The sequence below is a fragment of the Pseudophryne corroboree genome, chromosome 3, assembly GCF_028390025.1.
Source record: "Pseudophryne corroboree isolate aPseCor3 chromosome 3, aPseCor3.hap2, whole genome shotgun sequence".
Taxonomy (NCBI): domain Eukaryota; kingdom Metazoa; phylum Chordata; class Amphibia; order Anura; family Myobatrachidae; genus Pseudophryne; species Pseudophryne corroboree.
Genome location: NC_086446.1, coordinates 301,938,634 through 301,955,400, shown reverse-complemented (window position 1 = coordinate 301,955,400; position 16,767 = coordinate 301,938,634). Strand labels below are relative to the sequence as shown.

The 16,767-nt window shown below is 46.6% G+C and overlaps 1 protein-coding gene across 9 annotated transcripts in view; it reads right to left on the bottom strand.

Annotated features, from left to right (window-relative positions):
• The window catches only part of SYCP2 (synaptonemal complex protein 2), a 1,046,702-nt gene that overhangs the window by 160,885 nt on the left and 869,050 nt on the right, over window positions 1–16,767 (bottom strand). The window lies entirely within an intron of this gene.

The following is a 16,767-nucleotide window of genomic DNA, read 5'->3' as shown; positions in this document are numbered from 1 at the left end:
TATATCAGAATATTGTCAGGACATCTGCCCATGAGCTACATTTCAAGAGAATGTGGGTCATACAGCAAGCCAATGACCAAAAGCCAGGGGCAGAATGGCCATAGGGATCACCAGGAAGATTCCTGGCAGGCCGACATGTCTGTGGGACCTGTTGTGTGTGTTATTATGTGACCCCCACATGAGAGGCAGCCCACTGCACTCAGTACACTGCACTGTCCTCATTTATTCTGTTATTCCATATCTGCAGTACAGCACCTCTCCCACCCAATGATGCTGCCATGGCTATATTATACCTCTTGTGCTGCCCATGTTGAGCCACTTCTACAAAATTAGTTCCCAATTCGCCCATGCCAAAAGCACACAAGTCATTCGACGAAAGAATGTTTAAAGAAAATAAGATTTTACTTACCGGTAAATCTATTTCTCGTAGTCCGTAGTGGATGCTGGGGACTCCGTAAGGACCATGGGGAATAGACGGGCTCCGCAGGAGACATGGGCACTTTAAGAAAGAATTTAGATTCTGGTGTGCTCTGGCTCCTCCCTCTATGTCCCTCCTCCAGACCTCAGTTAGAGAAACTGTGCCCGGAAGAGCTGACAGTACAAGGAAAGGATTTTGGAAATCCAGGGCAAGACTCATACCAGCCACACCAATCACACCGTATAACTTGTGATAAACTTACCCAGTCAACAGTATGAACAACAACAGAGCATCAGTTCAAACCTGATGCAACAATAACATAGCCCTTATTACAGCAATAACTATATACAAGCATTGCAGAAGAAGTCCGCACTTGGGACGGGCGCCCAGCATCCACTACGGACTACAAGAAATAGATTTACCGGTAAGTAAAATCTTATTTTCTCTAACGTCCTAGTGGATGCTGGGGACTTCGTAAGGACCATGGGGATTATACCAAAGCTCCCAAACGGGCGGGAGAGTGCGGATGACTCTGCAGCACCGAATGAGCAAACACAAGGTCCTCCTCAGCCAGGGTATCAAACTTGTAGAACTTTGCAAAAGTGTTTGAACCTGACCAAGTAGCCGCTCGGCAAAGTTGTAATGCCGAGACCCCTCGGGCAGCCGCCCAAGAAGAGCCCACCTTCCTAGTGGAATGGGCCTTAACTGATTTTGGCAGCGGCAATCCAGCAGCAGAATGAGCCTGCTGAATCGTGTTACAGATCCAGCGAGCAATAGTTTGCTTTGAAGCAGGAGCACCAAGCTTGTTGGAAGCATACAGGATAAACAAAGATTCTGTTTTCCTGACCCTAGCCGTTCTGGCTACATAAACCTTCAAAGCCCTGACCACATCAAGTAACTCGGAATCCTCCAAGTCAGTAGTAGCCACAGGCACCACAATAGGTTGGTTTATATGAAAGGATGAAACCACTTTTGGCAGAAATTGTGGACGGGTCCGCAATTCTGCTCTATCCGCATGGAAAACCAGATAGGGGCTTTTATGTGACAAAGCCGCTAATTCTGACACACGCCTAGCCGAAGCCAATGCTAGTAGCATGACCACCTTCCACGTGAGATATTTCAATTCCACCGTTTTGAGTGGTTCAAACCAGTGGGATTTCAGGAAACTCAACACCACGTTAAGATCCCAAGGTGCCACCGGGGGCACAAAAGGGGGCTGAATACGCAGCACTCCCTTCACAAACGTCTGAACTTCAGGTAGAGAAGCCAGCTCTTTTTGAAAGAAAATGGATAGGGCCGAAATATGGACCTTAATGGAACCCAATTTTAGGCCCAAAGTCACTCCTGACTGTAGGAAGTGAAGGAAACGGCCCAGCTGGAATTCCTCCGTAGGGGCATTCCTGGCCTCACACCAAGCAACATATTTTCGCCATATACGGTGATAATGTTGAGCTGTCACGTCCTTCCTAGCCTTTATCAGCGTAGGAATGACCTCATCTGGAATGCCTTTTTCCGCTAGGATCCGGCGTTCAACCGCCATGCCGTCAAACGCAGCCGCGGTAAGGCTTGGAACAGACAGGGCCCTTGTTGCAACAAGTCCTGTCTTAGAGGAAGAGGCCACGGGTCCTCTGTGAGCACTTCTTGCAGATCTGGATACCAAGTCCTTCTCGGCCAATCCGGAACAATGAGTATTGTTCTCACTCCTCTTTTTCTTATGGGTATGAGAGGAAGAGGAGAAAATACATAGACCGACTGGAACACCCACGGTGTCACTAGTGCGTCCACAGCTATCGCCTGAGGGTCTCATGACCTGGCGCAATGCCTCTGCAGCTTTTTGTTGAGGCGGGATGCCATCATGCCCACCTGTGGCAGTTCCCACCGACTTGCAATCTGCGTGAAGACTTCTTGATGAAGTCCCCACTCTCCCGGGTGGAGGTCGTGCCTGCTGAGGAAGTCTGCTTCCCAGTTGTCCACTCCCGGGATGAACACTGCTGACAGTGCGCTTAAGTGATTCTCCGCCCAGCTAAGAATTCTGGTGGCTTCTGACTGAATCAGAACCGGTTGGTCGCGAAGCAGGGTCTCCGCTTGACGTAGGGCATTGTATACGGCCCTTAGTTCCAGGATGTTGATGTGAAGGCAAGTCTCCTGACTTGACCACAGACCTTGGAAATTTCTTCCCTGTGTGACTGCTCCCCACCCTCAGAGGCTTGCATCCGTGGTCACCAGGACCCAGTCCTGAATGCCGAATCTGCGGCCCTCGAGAAGGTGAGCACTCTGCAGCCACCACAGGAGAGACACCCTGGCCCTGGGGGATAGGGTGATTAACCGATGCATCTGAAGATGTGATCCGGACCACTTGTCCAGTAAGTCCCATTGAAAGGTCCTCGCATGGAACCTGCCGAAGGGAATGGCCTCGTATGATGCCACCATCCTTCCCAGGACTCGAGTGCAGTGATGCACTGACACCTGTTTTGGTTTTAATAGGTTCCTGACCAGGGTCATGAGCTCCTGAGCTCTCTCTATCGGGAGATAAACCCTTTTCTGGTCTGTGTCTAGAATCATGCCTAGGAAAGGCAGATGAGCCGTAGGAACCAACTGCGACTTTGGAATATTTAGAATCCAGCCGTGTTGCCGTTACACTTCCAGAGAAAGTGATACGCTGTTCAGCAATGGCTCTCTTGATCTCGCTTTTATGAGGAGATCGTCCAAGTACGGGATAATTGTGACACCTTGCTTCCACTGGAGCACCATCATTTCCGCCATTACCTTGGTGAAGATTCTCGGGGCCGTGGAGAGACCAAACGGCAACGTCTGAAATTGGTAATGACAATCCTGTACCGCAAATCTGAGGTACGCCTGATGAGGTGGATAAATGGGGACATGAAGGTATGCATCCTTTATGTCCAGAGACACCATAAAATCTCCCCCTTTCAGGCTTGCGATGACCGCTCTTAGCGATTCCATCTTGAACTTGAACCTTTTCAGGTATATGTTCAGGGATTTTAAATTCAATATGGGTCTGACCGAACCGTCCAGTTTCGGGACTACAACATGGTCGAATAATAACCCCCTCCTTGTTGAAGGAGGGGAACCTTGACCACCACCTGTTGAAGATACAATTTGTGAATTGCAGTTAACACTATTTCCCTCTCGTGGGGGGAAGCCGGCAGGGCCGTCGGTGAGGGGGCATCTCCTCAAAGTCCAGCTTGTATCCCTGAGACACAATATCTATTGCCCAGGGATCCAACAGGGAGTGAACCCACTTGTGGCTGAAATTACGAAGACGTGCCCCCACCGGGCCTAGCTCCGTCTGGGGAGCCCCAGCGACATGCAGTGTATTTTGTAGAGGCCGGGGAGGACTTCTGTTCCTGGGAACTAGCTGTGTTGTGCAGCTTCTTTCCTCTGCCCCTGCCTCTGGCAAGAAAGGACGCACCTCGGACTTTCTTGTTTCTTTGTGATCGAAAGGCTGCATTTGATAATGTCATGCTTTCCTAGGCTGTGCAGGAATATAAGGCAAAAGATCAGTAGACTAATGTCTCTTTGGGCATGTTTTATATATATATATATATATCTTAAGACAGCATCTTTAATATATATATATCTAAATATATACATTCTAGGGTCTCAATCTCTGCTGATAAGGTACCTGTCCACGCTGCTACAGCGCTATAAACCCATGCCGACACAATCGCCGGTCTGAGTAGTGTACCAGAATGTGCACGCTATCTGCAGGATCCCTGAGGATAGCTGTTAAGTCAGGGCTACCTTTTGGGCAAACGTGACACCCTAGGGGAAGATTCCCATCGTATCCTGGCCCTAGTAGGGAAAGGATACTCCTGAGAAATCTTTGTGGGAAACTGCAGTCTCTTGTCTGGAGATTCCCGCTCTTTTTCATCATGAGAGGAGGGAAATTTACCTCAGCTTTCTTCCCCTTAAACATGTGTACCCTTGTGTCAGGGACAGATGAGTCATCAGTGATATGCAAATCATCTTTTATTACAATAATCAAATATTGAATACTTTCCTGCCATTTTGACTGTAACTTTGCATTATCGTAGTCGACACTGGAGTCAGACTCCGTGTCGATATCAGTGTCTATTATTTTGGATAGTGAGCATTGAGAGACTCTGAAGGTCTCTGCAACATAGGGACAGACATGGGTAGATTCCCTGTCTGTTCTCTAATCTTTTGTGCAATAAATTCACCTTAGCACTTAATTACACATATCCAAACAGGTGTCGGCGTTGTCGACGGAGACACCCCTCATACACACATTTGCTCCATCTCCTCCTTAGGGGAGCCTTTTACCTCAGACATGTCGACACACACGTACCGACACACCACACACTCAGGGAATGCTCATCTGAAGACAATTCCCCCACAAGGCCCTTTGGAGAGACAGAGAGAGAGTATGCCAGCACACCCCCCAGCGCTATTAACCCAGGAATAACACAGTAACTTAATGTTAACCCAGTAGCTGCTGTTTATATTGATTTTTGCGCATAATTATGTGCCCCCCCCTCTCTTTTTACCCTCTTCTACCGTGTATCTGCAGGGGAGAGGCTGGGGAGCTTCCTCTCAGCGGTGCTGTGGAGAAAAAACATGGCGCTGGTGAGTGCTGAGGAAGAAGCCCCGCCCCCTCGACGGCGGGCTTCTGTCCCGCTTAAATATACATTTTCTTGGCGGGGGCTCATACATATATACAGTGCCCAACTGTATATATGTGTACTTTTGCCAAAAGAGGTCCATATGCTGGCCAGGGCGCCCCCCCCTGCACCCTGCACCCTTACACTGACCGGAGTATGTGAGGTGTGTTTGGAGCAATGGCGCACAGCTGCAGTGCTGTGCGTTACCTCATGTGAAGAACGGAGTCTTCTGCCGCCGATTTCGAAGTCTTCTTGCTTTTCATACTCACCCGGCTTCTGTCTTCCGGCTCTGCAAGGGGGACGGCGGCGCAGCTCTGGGATCGGACGACGAGGGTGAGATCCTGTGTACGATCCCTCTGGAGCTAATGGTGTCCAGTAGCCTAAGAAGCAGGACCTAGTTTCAGAGAGTAGGGCTGCTTCTCTCCCCTCAGTCCCACGATGCAGGGAGTCTGTTGCCAGCAGAGCTCCCTGAAAATAAAAAAACCTAACAAAATACTTTCTTACAGCAAGCTCAGGAGAGCTCACTGAACAGCACCCAGCTCGTCCGGGCACAGATTCAAACTGAGGTCTGGAGGAGGGACATAGAGGGAGGAGCCAGAGCACACCAGAATCTAAATTCTTTCTTAAAGTGCCCATGTCTCCTGCGGAGCCCGTCTATTCCCCGTGGTCCTTACGGAGTCCCCAGCATCCACTAGGAAGTTAGAGAAAAATAAATTTAACGTTTTGGAATGGCCAAGTCAAAGTCCTGACCATAATGCAATTGAAATGTTGTGGAAGGACCTGAAGCGAGCAGTTCATGGGAGGAACTACATCAACATAACAGAACTGAAGCTGTTTTGTATGGAGGAATGGGGTAAATTTCCTTCAAGCCGAAGTTCAGAACTAATCAACAATTACCAGAAACATTTACATGCAGTTATTGCTGCACAAGGGGTTCATAAGATACTGAAAGCAAAAGTTCACATACTTTTGACACTCACAGATATGTGATATTGGATCATTTCCTCAATAAAAAAATAAGCGGGAGGCATGGCTTGGCAGCCTAAGGGACAGGACGTGCTTCCTGCAAAGCTCCGGCCTTAGCAGCCCTAAATTACCTATAACTGGTGCCACACTCGCCCACCTCTGCTCCCTATTTGCTGCCCTAGAGAGCCTGGGCACCTTCTGTACCACTGGAGGCAGGTTTGTGGAGCCGGAGGGGGGATTCCTACCTCCCTGCGGGTTACGGACAGTCTCCCCTGCTAAAGCCGGGGACTAAATTTGCCTCCCCATCCCGCGACTGGCGCCGCCCCAGCCTGCCGCACGGACTACCACCTCTCCCGCTCCGAGATCACTGGACCGCTCTACCTACTGCCTCCCCTCACACCAGCCCTGCGGCACCTGGACTGGCCCGTGTGTACCCGGCACCTCTCCCACCGCCCACTGTCAACCCTCCTGTTGCTGGAGCGCAGAGGTGCCCGCTGGCAGCGGCCTCCCTCACCTTCTACACAGGCGGCGCGCATCTTTCTCTGCTGGCACTGGGGAGCAGCTACAGCATGGAGATGCATATATGGTGAGCTGTATCTCTTCCCCCTACGGTTGCTGGCCCTTATAAATAAGTCCCAGCTGGCAGGTAACCTACCTCTACTATATTGGGGGACACTCTACACTGCTGTGGTCCTCTCCAGCCTCTACATATATCAATATCCATTTGCTTTTCTATGTTTTCTTTTTCCTATGCTGCAATGGATTTTTCTTGTGAAGTGCATTTCCTACGTTGGAGCTCCCTCTAATGTCTCTTTTAAATACAGTGATTTCTTTTTACTCTTTCATTATTCTCAGTTGCATATACATATTGGATGGCTATACAGGCCATTTCGGGATATTTGCTGCCCGTACTCATCTTTTCCTTTGCGGGAGGGAGGAGACCCATCACTGATGAGTTCTCACCGACCTGGCGACTGATCCTTGCTTAATGCTATGCTAATGCCATTCCACTGGGAGTCACCACACTGAAGGCACTTATCAGCACACTGTGCAGTTTCCTTGAAGCTAGGATTTTTACCTCATGACCTCACTTCTGTATATGTTCTAGCTTCAGCATGGTCAGATCAGGGGAAAAGAAAGGAATCATAACGCAGCCCAAAGAGACCGCATCCCAGACAGGGATGAGATCCTTCCTGCACCCTACACCTGCTCAATCCTCCGGAGACCTCTCTCCTCCCAGTCCTTCATTCCAGTCATTCCGCCGGCCCCTTACTTATGGATCAGCCGTTATCGCATACCCAGGGTGACTCGGCCATACTCGACATTTTAGCCTTTATGAAAACTCTACCCACCATATTTCTCAACTTTCTGATAGAGTGTGCACACTGAAGGAACATCGTGACTCGGCCGATGTGTTCATGAGATCCCTTACGGATGTTATTGCAGCTCAGAAGGACGAAATCCGGTCGCTGTAGTCCTGTGTTTTGGATTTGGATAACAGAGGTAGGAGGAATAACATACGGGTGAGAGGTATTCCTGAAGATGTCCCCCAGACGGGCTTGGTGGACGCTTTGCCGAAAATCTTTAACGAAGTTCTGGAAAAGGACCTGGCTAACATTATTACGTTTGATAGGGCTCATCATGCCCTTAAACCGAGGGGGCTCCCTACATCCCGCTCACGTGACGTCATATGCCGTTTGCACTACTTCTCTCAAAAAGAGGAGATCATGGGTAAAAGTGCGTCTCTCATGGCACACCCTCCAACAAAGGAAAGCTCTTCGGCCACTCATGGAATAACTCTGTAAACGTCACCTGAAATACAGATGGGGCTTCCCCTTTAATCTTCAGGTCTCATCATCCGGGAAAATCCACACCCTACACAGCCCCTCTGACCTCCCCATGTTCTGCTCTGGTCTCGGTCTCCCATCTCTCAAGATTCCCGACTGGGAATTCACTTCTCCTGAGCTACATCCCCCACAACCTTCTGGAACCGGCGCATTTTGGCAAGTGGTGCATAAATCTAAGGGGAAGATCTTTACAGCTCTTGCTGCCAACCAAGACTCCTCTGTTACCTGATTTCCTTTTTCTCAGTGGACCTGAGAATAGAACTTTTTCCTCCTGCTTGCAGAGGTCTTGAACTTTCCGGGTGTCATTGGATGGGTGAGATACGCCTTGCACTACTTTGTTTAACTATTGCCCCGTCTCACCTGCTCCCCCCTCAAGTTTCTTACTTCTGCCTGGACATTTTTGCGATATTTCTACCATTGTACAACAGATAGTTACTGCCAGTTTCTGTTTTTCCACTGTTGCTAGTTTATACTGTGCCTAACGTGGTGACTCCCTTGCCCCGTTCCCGCGCAAGGCCATAGTACCCTATGGGACTTCTGGTTTGAAGTTATACCAGTCCTCCTATGGTGGGGTCTTTTCTTGTTATTGATGTTTTTACTTCCTGTGATCTGTTTTTCTCTGCTTTCATCTTTTCTGAATTTTTCCTTTTTTTTTCTTTTTTCTCTGTTGACCTATCTGAGAGCCTAGCTACAATACACTGTTACACGTTTAAGGTCTGTTTCTGGTAGGCTCAAGATTGCCTCAATCAATGCCAGAGGCCTTAATCTCCCTGAAAAGAGGTCCCATTTATTTAGGATGTTATGGTCAGACAGGGTGGATATTGCTTTCATACAGGAGACGCATTTTAAAATCTCTTCCCGCTGCCCCTCCCTTACTAAGCATAGATTTCCCCTTGTTTTTAACTCCAACTATACTTTTCTCTAGATCCCTGCAGGTCACCGACATCTCTGTTCATAAATTGGTGCCTGGTAGATTATTAGTGGTTAACTGTACTATATTCTCCCAAAACTACACACTCGTAGCGATTTACGCCCCTAACCAGGACCAACCATCTTTTTTCCACTCCTATCTCCCTCGTCTTGAATCTCTTTTTACTATTGTTGTTTTGGGTGGTGACTTCAATTGGACTATGGACCCTTCCATTGACACTTCCCCCATTTCTCCTAAATTCTCCAAACTAAAATACAGACAGGTTAAAAAGGTGCTTCACGAGCTTCAGCTAGCTGATTCCTGGAGGGTTACACATTCTTCTGATCGAGATTTTTCTTTTTACTCTCACCAACACCAGGTCGACTCTCGCTTAGACTACTTGTTTTTGAGTCATAGATACCTCCCCCTGTTAATAGACGCCTCTTTTGGCTCCATAACTTGGTCAGACCATGCCCCAGTTTTTCTGACCCTTTCGACCCTGTTTTGACCACCTGGCCCATGGACTTGGCGTCTAACCGAATCCCTCCTCCCTGACAAGAACTGCAAGGGAAAACTAGATGAGACGCTGACTGATTATTTCACCAAAAATGACACTGAGGGGATCTCGAAAATTACTCTTTGGGAGGCACATAAATGCGTTTTACGGGCAAATTGATCCAACTAGGCTCTCAGGTGAAGGACAGGTTGGCCCTAACCACCACATTGTTACATAAAATTAATTCTTTGGGGACTCTTCATAAATCCTCTTTATCCTCCTCTGATCTGGTAGACTTAACTGAGGCCTGTGCTCAACTGAAGAAACTTCTTAATAATAAAACCCAATTCTCTTTGCGTAAATGTAGCTATAAATATTATCAGTGGGGTAATAAACCGGGCCGTTTACAAGCTCAGGAACTCAGAACCCAGAGGGCGGCTTTCTTTATTCCCACCATGAAAAACAGTACAGGCTCTCCTTGTTTTAAATCTCGTGAGTTAGCGGCTTATTTCAAACATTACTATTCCACTCTATATAACCTAGGTACTCCCTCTCCTGCTCACGACCCCCTTTCTCATATGTTGAAATCCAAGCAGTACCTGGAAAAAGAGGAATACCCTAAACTGGCCCCCTGTGACAGAGACTCTTTAGAAAAACCTTTCACTTTGCAAGAGGTGGAGCGTGTTATATCCTCTATGCCATCGGGTAAAAGTCTAGGCCTGGACGGCTTTACAGCGGTCTACTATAAAATATTTAAAGGTGTCCTTGCCCCCAGGCTCTTGGAAGCCTTCAATTCCATTTTGGCTGATACCCATTTCTCCAATCAATCCCTAGAAGCCCAAATCACAGTGATTCCCAAACAGGGCAAGGACCCCTCAGTGTGCTCCAGTTATAGATCCATTTCCCTGCTTAATTTGGATCTTAAGCTTTTTGCAAAGTTGCTGGCTCTTAGGCTGAATTAATTTCTCCCTTCTCTTATCCATAATGATCAGGTGGGGTTTGTCCCAGGCCTTGAGGCCAACGACAATACCACGAAGATCCTTAGTCTCATCCAATTAGCCTCTCAGAGTCAGACCCCTACCATATTGTTATCCACGGACGCTGAAAAGACCTTTGATAGGGTCAATTGGGATTTCATGAGGGCTGTGCTGGAGCACATTGGGTTGGGTCCACGGGCACTCCATAGAGTGTTGTCTCTTTACACATGGCCATCAGCTCGAGTTCATGAGGTTCTGTCTGATAAGTTCCCTATAAGCAATGGGACACGGCAAGGATGCCCATTATCCCTCCTGATATTTGTATTGAAGCATTGGTGAGGGCTATTGGGTGATACCAACTATAAATTAGCCTTATTCACCGATAACTTGCTGATGATTCTCACGCGAGCCACTCCCTCCCTCCCAGCTAACGTACCAATTTCAAGGTTAATATGTCCAAATCATACGCCCTTAATATCTCTACTCCTTCCTCAATATTAGCTACTCTAAAAACTACTTGCCTGTTTATGTGGAAAGACTCCCATATAACGTATTTAGGGGTCCAACTCCCCAGCGACTTACTGCATTTATTGTCCCTGAATTTTTACCCTTTATTCCAATCAGTTAAAAAAGATTACCCTGCCCAAACTGCTCTATCTACTCCAAACATTTGGATCCCGGATGCTTGGTTACACTCCATACGATCCTTGATCCAGCAATTCATATGGTTATGAAAAAAGCACAGGATTAATAGATCCGTCTTGTCGCGTACCCCCCGACAGGGCGTATTCCAACTCCCAGATGTAAAAAGCTATTGCCATGCAATTTTGTTGGGCAGGATCTTGGACTAGACCAGACACCGGGAAGTTAAACAGTGGGTGGTTTTGGAGGGCTTATATGTCTAACAATACCCTGAAATATTTCCATGGCTTCCGATCTTACCCAAACTCGCGGTGAAGACCGAATGTTTCTTCGGATTTTAGCCCTCTCACCTCTTTTTTAGGTAACCCGGATTTTGTTCCCGGCCTCACCCTCGCTTCTTATCGAAACTGGGCCCTGGCGGGACTTTTTAGAGTAGATCAGTTGGCACAACCATCTGGGGTTAAGCAATTTTCAAATATACGAGCAAAATGGGATGTCCCACAGGCTGATTTTTGGAAGTACTTGCAAGTACGGCACTTCCTGTTTACGGGTAATGCCCACCGACAGGCCTCCAGGGAACTGACTCAGTTTGAAAAGATGTGTGTTGCGCCTATACACCCGAGGCATACGATATCCTCCTTGTATAAACTGTTATAATTGCATGACTCCCAATTACTCCCTCTCTTTACTCAAAAATGGGAAAGGGATTTAAATCATTCACTTTCAAATAGGGAGTGGGAATCTATCTTCCTCAAGACTCATAGTAGCTCTGTCTGTGTGCAAGTAAGAGAAATGCAATATAAAATATTGATGAGATGGTACAGACACCCCTCTCTTCTACATGCTATTTCCCCATCTATCTCCCCCGTCTGTTGGAGATGTCATAAAGATTTGGGCTCTTTACTGCACATTTGGTGGACTTGCCCCCTCATTAAAGTTTTCTGGGATGATGTCCTGTCTCAGGAGATATCCTCCAAGCACCTGTCCGCTCTGCTCCAGCCTTTTGGTTGTTGAATCATTCTCCTATGTCTCTGTCCGCCTATAAGACATCGCTACTGTGACACCTCAGTAATGCTGCCTGTGCAGTGATCCCTACTTTATGGTAATCCGAGAGTTCCCCTACTCAGAACACTTGGTTTTCCAGACTTGATTACTACATGACTATGGAGGATATTCTTCTGAGTTCCAGGGACAGACAGACTGAGTTTATGGCCATATGGTTGCCCTGGATGGAATGTAAATCCTCTAGAACCTATAAGGATTATGGCCCTCATTCCGAGTTGATCGCTCGCAAGGCGAATTTAGCAGAGTTGCTCAGGCTAAGCCTACGCCTACTGGGAGTGTATCTTAGCTTCTTAAAATTGCGACCGATGTATTCGCAATATTGCGATTACAAACTACTTAGCAGTTTCAGAGTAGCTTCAGACTTACTCGGCATCTGCGATCAGTTCAGTGCTTGTCGTTCCTGGTTTGACGTCACAAACACACCCAGCGTTCGCCCAGACACTCCCCTGTTTCTCCGGCCACTCCTGCGTTTTTTCCGGAAACGGTAGCGTTTTTATCCACACGCCCCGAAAACGCTGTGTTTCCGCCCAGTAACACCCATTTCCTGTCAATCACACTACGATCGCCGGAGCGATGAAAAAGCCGTGAGTAAAAATACTATCTCCATTGTAAAATTACTTGGCGCAGTCGCAGTGCGAATACTGCGCATGCGTACTAAGCGGAATTTCACTGCGATGCGATGAAAAATACCGAGCGAACGACTCGGAATGAGGGCCAATATCTCTTCCTTGACATGAAGAGGTTGGCGATTTTGATGCTGATATGTATATTTGGATGTTATTATGTATTCTTGGCTCTTGGTCTTTCCCCCCCCCCCCTCTCTCTCCCTTCTCTCTCTTTTTTTCTTCTTTTATGGTTTGAAATATGTTAATGCAGATTTATGTGATGCAGGACATATCAACTTGATTTCCTATGCATTAGTATACATTGCAACATACTGTTACTTCTTATATGTTTGATGATGTATTTTTTTCTTGACTTTGTACCAATTTAAATTTGTATTTTCTTCAATAAACATTGATTATAAAAAATAAATAAAAATAAGCACATCTAATTTTTTTGTCTCATTTGTTTGATTTGGTTCTCTTTGTCTACTTTTAGGATTTATTTGAAAATCTAAGGTGGTTTTATGTCAAATTTCTGCAGAAATATAGAAAATTCTTAAGGGTTCACAAACTTTCAAGCACCACTGTAAATAAAGAATAATAATAATCAAAATAAAATGTTGATGTTATTAATTTGTGTGATTGCATGTATCAGTTTAGGTTTTGCCCAATGATCATTGCCTAAACTACTGGAAGTTGCAGGAGACTCACGATTTTTCAGGTAGTCCCCCACAACCCTGAAAGAGTGGGAGGATAACCAGCATCCCACCCACTTCCTAAAGAAGTTGGCAGGAAGGAGACATAATATGGGGAATAATGAGTGCGTAGGGAGGGGCGGGGTTAACATGTGCATTATATCATTTTAGCTACATCCCCAGCCAGTGGACCCACAAATTGCAGCATTTTGCCATGATGGAGGAGGGGCCTAATGACTTGGTGAGTACACCCAACTCCAAAAGCTGTCAGCAGCACCCCTTCTCCACGCTTCTCCTAGAGAGGAAATAAAGTTGTCAAGTATGCCCGACCATTAAAAAGACTCTTATCGGTCCAGGGTAATTTCCAACACGTTTCATCTTAAATATCAGCCTTCTTCAAGTGAAGAAGTCTGACATTTAAGACTTAGTTAAGTGAAGCCTTGAAGAAGTCTTATATTTAAGATGAAACGTGTTGAAATTACCCTGGATCCTCTTATGATGGACAGAGTAGCTTTTATATGGTTTTTATTCTTGTACCTTTGCTACCTGCTCAAACAATGAGGATATTTTTGGTAAACAATTATTTTAATAAAACTGTGTATTTTTCATGTTAAATCTTGTGGAGTGTGTTAAATTGGAGTCTGGTTACAGCTCCGCAACACTCTTACTAGCACAGTTTTAATTATTATATATGCAGTGTTGAAGAGCAGTACACACTATGCTCTTTGCCCTTTCTTTTGTTTCATGTCAGTATGAGTCACTGTGGGTTAGAAGACCAAAGACCACACGATTGAGTTAAGTCTTTTTTAAGTTTCCCCAGAGAATCAGAATCAGTTTATTGTCAAGTATATCAGTACATAATACATAAGGAATTTGTTTCCGATAACCACAGCTCCCAGAAAGTATATGACATACGACAAGAAACAAAGGAAGCAAGAACACATGACGGGTGTAGTATTGTATGCCGGCGGCCGGGCCCCCGGCAACAAGCATACCGGCGCCGGAATCCTGACTGCCGGCATACCGACAGCGTGGCGAGCGCAAAAGAGCCCCTTGCTGCGGGCACGGTGACGCTATTTATTTATCCTCCAGGGGGGTTGTGGACCCCCAAGAGGGAGATAAAGTGTCGGTATGCCGGCTGTTGACATTCCAGCGTCGGTATACTGTGCGCCGGGATCCCGACAGCCGGCAAACTGAAGACCACCCCACATGACGGATAGTTTGAGTACATGAGTTGAGTACTGAACGAATGAGAATATGACTAAGCGATTTCTGAATTAACCAAGTTAGTTGCCTGAGGAAAAAAACTGTTCAGCAGGTGGACTTGGTCACTTTACAACAGCAGAGCCAGGAGGCGTTTGTTTTAACAAAGAGGGAGAATCGGCGGTATCAAAGGGTGCCTGGGGACCGGAGACCAGAGGACAACTAGCGGTGAAAAGGCTTCTTGGAAACATCCTAGTTAACGGGATTCCCGATGATAGAAGTTACACCGTGTAACATCAGGTGTCCAAAGTGTCTGGTGAGCTAATTCTCCAGTATACAGTATGTCATACAGCTGAAGTACTCACTGCTAAACTCTGTTTACTGCTGGAAGGAGATTGTATTTTTTAAATTTACTGTTTTAACAAATGACTATTTTTTATGATATTCACGTCTGGAGCATATATATATAATTAATCTTGGATGGTACTACATTTCTTAAAACTGTTGCGGAGAGTCACTGCTACATTTTAAAGTGATATAAGGAAATATTTTTTTCTTTCCGTATGGGAATTGAGAATATTCCCTTAGTTGTGTAAAACTAAATTGGAACAGCGCTGTGGACATTTCTGGGTTAGGAGTGTGAAATTGTGGTATTAAGTCTTTCAGCATATAATGGGGGATATCCTATTAGCCCTGGTAAAACACTGGGTGCGGAAAACGTATGTTTTTTTGCGATTTTTCCCGATGTTTCACCGATTTTGTTTTTACAGGCTATCCTGATTGATCGCTTGTAAAAAGAAAAAAAAAATTGCCCTTCAGTGAAACCTGCGTGTTTCGGTAGAAACAGCCCCATTTTCGCATGAAAACGGGTCTGTTTCCGGGGAATTGGTTTCGCCTGCCTGAGATAGGAGAAACAAAATCCCAGATAAGCCGCGTCTCATGCCAGCTTATCAGAGCTAATTAGATTAAATTACTGGGGCTAATAGGATATATCCCCCAATATCTTAAATTATCGTATTCTATGGCTTCAATAGCTACATAAATCTTGTCTTAGAATAAGACGACATGATAGTCCTGGGAATTCTTGAGATTGTCCAGATGTCAAAACAGAACCACAGGAACCAATTAAAATTGGTGTGGTACATGACTTAAGCAGCCATGTGGCTGGCACTATAAACCTAAACAAAACTGTGCTCTGCATCCACGAACGCTGCTTGAGGATCCCTGGTCCGAGAGCCGAATACCAGAACCTTGTGATTGCGTCAAGACGCCATGAGGTCTACGTCCGGTAGACCCCACCTGTCCACTAGGAGTTGAAAGATTTCTGGATGAAAACTCCACTCTCAGGCGTGTACATCCTGGCGAATGAGGTAGTCCGCTTCCCAGTTCAGGACACCCAGAATGAATACTGCCGATATACTTGGCAGTTGGCGTTCTGCCCAACAAAGAATTTTTGACACTTCCTACATAGCCATGCAACTTCGAGTCCCGCCTTGATGGTTTATGTATGCCACTGTCGTGGTGTTGTCTGACCGTACAGTACCTGAACTGGCCTGTTCTGTACCAGAGGCAGGGCAAGTGATAACGCATTGACCTGCCTCAGCTCTAGGATGTTTATCGGGAGGAGTGACTCTTCCTTGGTCCACGGACCCTGAAAAGAGTATTGCTCCAACACTGCTCCCCATCCCCTCAGACTGGTGTCTGGAGGATCCAGTTGGGGATCCAGAAGGGACGGCCCCTGCTCAATTGCTGGTCGTGGAGCCACCAGGTCAGCGACAAATGAGCCTCTGGAGTCAATGAGATCATTTGGGATCTGATCCGAAGAGGCAGGCCGTCCCACTTGGCAGGAATTAATCATTGCAGAGGGTGGGATTGAAATGCAGGGTACTCCACCATGTCGAACAACAACACCATTAGGCCAAGTACTTGCATCGCCAAATGTATCGACACTCTGGGGTGACGGATGAAGTGTCTTATCCTGTCCAGGATTTTCATGACCTTATCTGGAGACAGGAACAGTCTCTGACTGTGTGTGTCCAGAAACATTCCTAGGTGCACCATGCTCTGAGCTGGGACCAGTGAGGACTTCTTCCAATTGATCAGCCATCTATGGGCTTGTAAGCAACTCACAGTCAATTGTAGATGACTGAGGAAGACATTGTGGGAACTTGCCAGAATCAGCAGGTCGTCCAAGTATGGCAGGATTCTGACTCCCATGCGACGGAGGAACCGCAGGAACTGCTGATGCGATATGGCAATAGGAATATGCAGATAAGCATCCTCTATATCCAGGGATA